Genomic DNA, 7,495 nt, shown 5'->3' with positions numbered 1-7,495 from the left:
CTCTCCGCCTCTCTCTCTCCTTCTCGATCTCTTTCCCTCTCTTTCACCGTCAAGTCCCTCTCTGTGCGGTCGTCTCGTTCGGCCGCAGAAGGATGAGGTGATCGCGGGGATGAAAATCACTTCGTAATCCCACAAACACAAAAATCACAAATACGCCGCACAGAGACACACACTTAAAGTTTGAGACAGTGAGTTTGTAAAGTTTGAGCAGGCGACGGCTTAATCTCGCGCTTCGCGCTCGGTTATTTATTCTTTGCATTTGGAATGCTTGAAAAAAACTTGATCAAGAAGGTCTCTTTTAGATGGCAGGATTTATATGCATCTTCATATTCTGAATTATCTACTTAATTAAATATAGTCAAAGATTAAGTTTCTCAAAGTTCTGTAGGCTTTGAGGTAGACATTCTCATCGTGAAACTCGCGCTACCCGCTTGATTTACGACGGACACTTGTAAACGGGTTTTGTTGAATTTTTTCCTCGTAACTTTCATCGATTTTCCACACATTTTTCTTTTTTTTTCAACATTATTTTTCACGAATAAAATAAAAAGTACACGTTCTATCAAGAAATGATTCTTAACGAAATTGTAGATTTTTTGAGATAACAATTTCATCTTTCTTCGTATCCTACATAGTTTGCTACAAAATGGAATTTTTTATTATTTTTTTGTGCAATCAAAATTTGAATTTTTGATTTTTAAGAAAATCCAAAAATTTGTTATGATAAACTTATAGGGCTTTTAAAAAGAAATCTTTTTATTCACTTGACTTTTTTCATATTGTGCGCTTTTTGGCTTAAAATGTTGATTTTCGGTTGCTTAACAAAATTTTGAAAACGCTATAACTCTGAGAATTTTCTTTTAATCGAAAAAAGTCATGAGGACAAACTGTTCGTTATTTTTAACACTATAAATAATCGTACATAGAATTTTCAAATTCAGAAAAAAGTGGACTAAAAAAATTTTAAAATGCGCTCACTTTTTGAATTTTTATCAAAAATGGCTGATTAACGAACTTGTCCTTTCTTTTAGAACCTTAAAAAGTGTAACAAAGATGAATTCGATTCGTTCATTTTTTCGAGAGTTATCGTGTTTACGGACGGACGGCCGGACGGACAGACATACGCCATCGTGAAAACCTGTTTTTCAGATTCAGGGGGTCTCGGAACGTGGAGATCCGTTGAAAAACTGTGATGTAAAATTTCCGACAATTGTAATACTTCCTCAATCATCAATGATAATGTAAAAGGATAGTTTTCAACGTAAAGAAAATTAGAGACATCGGCTCCGTTTCAAATCACGAAGAAAGCTGAAAAGATATGAACAGAGTCCTCCAATTTTACAACTTACGGAGTACAAAGGAAATTTTTTCGAATATATCTTAATAACTTTATAAATTTTTTTTTAAATCTTAAATTTAAATTTTGATCGCACAAAAACAAAATAAAAAGCAATAACTATATTTTGCGGCCAAATAAGACAAGATACAAAAAAAAAACAAGAACACAAAAAATTTGCTCCTAAAAAAAGTCTTTAAGTTTATCAAGTGTTACTTTTATATAGGATAAGATTTACAAATATGGTACAAATATTCTTTTGGCAGAAAGCGTAGTATTGATTTTTATCGTAAAAACTTACCTTGAAAACAAAAATAATAAAATTTTCTTGGAAAAAGATACAAGGTAATGAAAAAAATTGATAGACAAAAGTTGTAAATCAAAAAAGGATCTACACGTTTCTATTCAATATTTTCTAGCCAGAACGAGATTATCTTTCAATTATAAAAAAAAAACAAGTTTAGGAAAAAAATATAAAAACAAGGCAATAAGAATAAATATGTTTTAATGTCCATGCATATTATGAATTGTAATAATATACATTTATTTAAACGATACACACTTCAGTGTAGCACAATTGCGACCCCAAGGTGCGCTCAAAATTACGAGCCAAGCTTTTTTAATAAAAGAGAAATCAGAATCACAAAGTTACATTAATGGATCTTTAGAGCTTTAATTTCAAAACGTCTGTGCACGAATATGGGAAAAATAAAAAGATCGAGCGTCTAGTATGAGTAAATACATAATCCAGTGCGAAGCGCGAGATCATTACATCATCGAACGCGAAGCGCGAGAACCAACAGTCGCGCGCCATTAGCGCGCTGAAATTTGCTAGCTGCGCGCCCAGCGCGCGATAGCCATGTGCCCGCATAGCGGTTAGATTTCTGTTTGTTTATAAAACTGCATAACTGGCTTTGAGTTCATGTTGTGAGTGGCGCTTCTGCTAATAATGGCTCTCAAACTTATTTAAATTTCTCAACAATACTAATAACAGCAATATAATAATAAAACGGAAGGGGCCAGAAGGTTTTGCAACTTGAAAAGTTGGAAAAGGGGTTCGAGACGTGACTGATTATTGGCTTTTGGATATTGAAGGAGCCTTCAGTGAGCCTTCAAATATGGCATAGGTCTTGCGCTGTTTGGACAAAGTTTCATCTAAAGGTTTACCCACCTGGCAAAAAAAGTTGCGCGCAGTAATGCTTGCGGAGTAAACCGTAAGTCGCTGCTTTGGGTATTACGGTCACGCGCCGTGACCGTAAAGTGCTTCTATCGAATATTTGAAACGTAGCTGTCCTTATGAATTACAAGTCAATATCTTGTCTGAACACAACATATCAGATCTTCACAGCTATCCTAAATGATATGATTGTTTAAATAATTGGACCTGTATGGCGATAGATGTACGAACAATGTGACTCAAGGAAAGCCGTAGCAGGATATCAAGGAAACTTGCTTATCGATGGATGCTTCTGCAAAGACGACATCGTTAGCCCACTCTTTTTTTCCTTCACATCATTGCCATTATCGATCGCACTTTGCCATTCCTGAAGATACTTCGGTGGCAAACTTGGAAATCGAAGGCATAATGTCACTCACGTATTTTACATGGATGATCTTAAGATCTATACTGAAAATAAAGAACAACTGGATTTAGCTCTAGGGATTGTCGAAAAATACATATAGGAGATCGAACTAGAGCTTGGGTTGAAAAAATCTGCCAACATAAAGAAAAGCATGCACCTTAAGCCTTCTGTTTCGTGACTTTACATTCCATGCCGTCAAGGCGGTAGCTGAGCACTGAATCTTGAGACTTGACCTTGAATTCCATATCAGGGGTGGGCAAAATAAATCAACACTTATCCAGCTCGAGTACTTCCTCCTTAATGCCCGGATTAAGCAAGCACTGGTGAACAACTTACGTATATCCGAAAGCACAATGAAAATAGAATCATTTTTCGTAAATGAAAAGTGCTGTACTCTGCTGGCACTTGATATGCTCGACAATTTTCCTGTTGCGCACTGCTGGCCTGACATCTTTCGCCTTAACTTTGAGATACGACCTATGTTCGTTATCGAATTTTCGGCACCAGCTGATAAAAACATCACATCCTGGGAATAAAAATAAAGAGAGGCACAAGGGAATTTGGATCGTTACATCCGGAATACTCGGTTAAACTAATTGTCCTGCTCATCGGTGTTCTTGCAGATGCCGTGCTATTTATACTGCTTAATACTGTTTTATCGGAGACTGTGAGCACCTATCTCACGGTCGTGAAACATGAAAATAGCTGCAATTTCACTATGATTTTATCGGGAGTGTGTGCTATTCTGAAAAATTGCACCCGATGGTTTCCGTATGTCTGCATTGAGCCGCCTTACACCGTGTGCTAGTAGCAGCCTTCTATTGCTTGAGTAGGGATAAGCGTTGATAAGGCCTAACTAAGGAGCATGAAAGAAAGAAGAAAGCAAGCGGCCAGTCTCGCTGCCTCTTACGCTGCTGCTTGTCAAGCTTAATCCTAGTTTGGAAATGCTAGAATAGTCAGACGTAAGAAAAAAGCTTGCCAACCTAAATCCTCGAGAACTCATACAGTCTTAGTCAGTGCACTAAGCTTAATTTTATATAGAATCGTAGAAAAAGTAAAATTATTTTTAAAGGTACAGTTCAAGAAACACAGATCAGAAGTTAATAGCTTATAGGCATTTGGAAATGGAACTTTATCAAGTATATTTGGTTGATAAAATAGGCCAATGTTAAAATCAATGTGCTCAAAATAAAATAGCGTTTAATTTTTAATCCTTGAGATCGTGCAATGTTAAATTTGATACCCTGCAATTAAACAGGTTGAAAAATACGTTTTGAGTATTAAAGAATGTATATTTTCTTAATTCAAAAGACTCAAAATATAGCTTTGAAAATGGTAGTTTTTCAAAATGTAGAAGTTTGAGACTTAACATGTTAAAGTAGAAACTACACAATAAAAAACTTCAATTTCACGCTTAAAAACCGACTGATTTTAGATTTGAGGCATTTAACATTGAAATCAAAAGAAAAGTTTACAATTTACATGTTTAATATTTGAATATTTATATGTTTGTTTTTATATATGAGTTTTGCACTATTTAGTAATTTTATCATAAAAGCCTGAGAAAATGCACAATTTAGAATTTATATGTGGCCAGCCAAATTAAAAATGTAAATAGTCAATAAATACTTTTAATATTTTAAAAATTTCCAATATTGTTTTTGAGTTAAAAGAAATATGATATACGAGGTGTGTTCAAAAAATAAGGTGACTTTATGGTTTTCTTAAAAAATATTAATTTATTCCTCAGTATTTATGTTCTCCCCTTCAAAGTAATCCCCCTTAGATATAATACACTTGTGCCAACGCTTTTTCCAATCATCGAAGCACTTCTGATAATCATTTTGCGGTATAGCCTTGAGTTCTTTCAGCGATGCAGTTTTCATCTCTTCAATCGTTGAAAATCGATGACCTTTCATGGGTCTTTTCAGTTTTGGGAAAAGAAAAAGGTCACTGGGGGCCAAATCCGATGCATATGGAGGCTGAGGTATGACTGTGATACTGTTTTTGGTCGGATCTTTTGATCAAAATTAAGCAGTTTTGCAACAAATTTCGCTGACACACGTCTCATGCCCAAAACGTTCGAAATGATAGCATGGCATGAGCTAACCGATATGCCAACATCTTCAGCAACTTCTCTGATGGCAATTCGGCGATGTTTCAACACCATTTCTTCCACTACTTGAACGTTTTCATCTGTTGTTGACGTGCTGGGACGTCCAGGGCGAGGTTCGTCTTCGACATCCTCTCGGCCTTCTTGGAACAGCTTGTACCACTTATACACATTTTTCCTACTCAGAGTAGACTCGCAGTATGTAACTGTCAACATTTCAAGAGTTTTAGAGTACTGGATTCCATTTTCACACAAAATTTAATGCAAACTCTTTGATCCATTTTTTTCGAATGAAGAAAATCGCCGAGCACACCAAACCCTTCTAACCTTTACGCCTCTGCCAGAAAAACAACACGAGCTATATAGTCAAAACTGTGATTATATGATTGCGACGAATGAACCAACACAACAAAACAAAAAATTTAAAACTTGAATGTACGTAGCCCGCGAAAATTGAAAAGTCACCTTACTTTTTGAACACACCTTGTATTTGAACTAGGCACTCAAAATATAATAATAACAAAAAATTATATATATTGGAAAAAATTAAATATAATTTTGCTGTTGCTTATAAATTGGTGTTTCAAACTTCTCTTTCAAAAGGGGACCGGTTCTCCCAGTTCAGTAACAAGTCAACAAAATGAAATCAGGTATTTTTATATTTCTCGAAATTTACCATGTAAAATATGTGGGGAAAAATCAATTTTTGGGGCTTTTTGTGAGTTTGGAAAATGTTAATGGGATGTTATAAGATTTGCAGAGGACCTTTATACGAAGAATTTCCTATATTCCTTATGGTTTTGCCACTCAGAACAAACCTACACAGTGCCCAAAGAGTATCCCTAAATCCAAAAATGCTAATTCGACATAATGTATATACAGAGAAAAAAAATGTCGAATCAATGAAAATGTAATAGATTCAAGGAAATGATCGTCATATTCTTTCAAATTAATACTTAATTTTGTATATGTGTTTAAACCCCAGGTAGCTGAAATAGAAAACAAAATTACAGGGAAATAGGTTGCTATTATGAGTGAACATTTCTGTGATTTTAAGATGTGCAATATTGTTCAGAATTCAAAAATATTAATAGAATAAAAGAATTTTAATCATCTCTCCATTTCTCGAACCATTTTTCTATTTTCTACAACCATTTATCCATAACTAAGTAAACGATTCTTTCAGTGAATTTGATTAACATATTATTCACACAAAAGCTTTTTACAATGAAAGGAATACGTAAGTGCAGAGGAAAAGACAGAAAAGGCAATAAAAGCAATACATTTATGATTTGAGAGAAAATGGAAGGTAAAAAGGTGAATTAAAATTATGCTAAGAGTGTGAAAGCTTAAGAGCGGGAAAGATAGGGATTGTGTGGAAGCGCTGCTACAGACCATAGGAAGTGTTAAAGGCAAGTAGATGTTATGTAATTACAGAGCTGTGAAGAGAAGTTGGAGGTAACACGAAATAAAAATAGGATAAGTAATAAGGGGGTTTTTATTGATTACGATTTGACGCGAAAGAAAAGGAAAGTGAAAGTGAAGATAGGGTATCGGAAAATGAAAGTATATGAGAAAATGTGTAATATCGTTCAAACTCCCTTTTTTATACAATATATGGTATTATTTGTAATAAAATAATGTTAATTAAGATATTTCCCGTGAGATGTCACTTTTCTTAGAAATTTTTTTAAATTTTCGTAATACATACATGAGATTAGGATGCAACGAAATTACAGTTTTTAACTCAGTTTTAAGTCTGTGGAAGTAGATATTATCTACTGAAAACAATACCTTTTTAATGGGTCCCATACAGAAAACGTGTTAAATTTATACACTTATAATTTGAACATCTAAACGGTTCTTACCATTTTGTTAAAGAAATAGAAAAGTATAAAAGAATATGAAGAAAAAATTGCTATTTTTTCTTAAATTTAGTAAAAGAGATATAAATGTCCAGAGAAAAATATTTTCATTGACACGAGAAATACAGCGCGAGGAAGTTGACACGCTCATTGCTTAACTGGTATGCGATGTATACGTATATTATAGACGAAATTCGCGCGTGTTAAATAAAAAATTTCATATCGCTTGCACCTGAAAAAGTTCTTGTTCAACAGAATAAAAGACCTAAAACTAGCAGTATAGAAGAGTCGAGTTCAGACTCGAATGATAGGATACACTATGCTACTTGGTTGAACTCAAGCGACTTTAAAGTCTCGCGGTGGTCAGTGACTGGCGCTTTACAGTAGTAACACACTATAATGTGCATACTTAAATGAAAAAATGAAGAATATGCAAGTTATATACTAACGCTACAACGCCATGCTTTCAAATACGTTTGTGTGGTACACAGCTGATTCCTCTGTGACTCCTGTTTGTCGATAATGACTCAAGAATCAGAAACACGCTACCACTCCTATTAACTCGAGTAGAACTCCGCTCGATTCCTATGGACTCTTA

Source organism: Belonocnema kinseyi, chromosome 4, assembly GCF_010883055.1.
Source record: "Belonocnema kinseyi isolate 2016_QV_RU_SX_M_011 chromosome 4, B_treatae_v1, whole genome shotgun sequence".
Lineage (NCBI taxonomy): Eukaryota > Metazoa > Arthropoda > Insecta > Hymenoptera > Cynipidae > Belonocnema > Belonocnema kinseyi.
Note: the sequence above shows the minus strand (reverse complement) of the source record.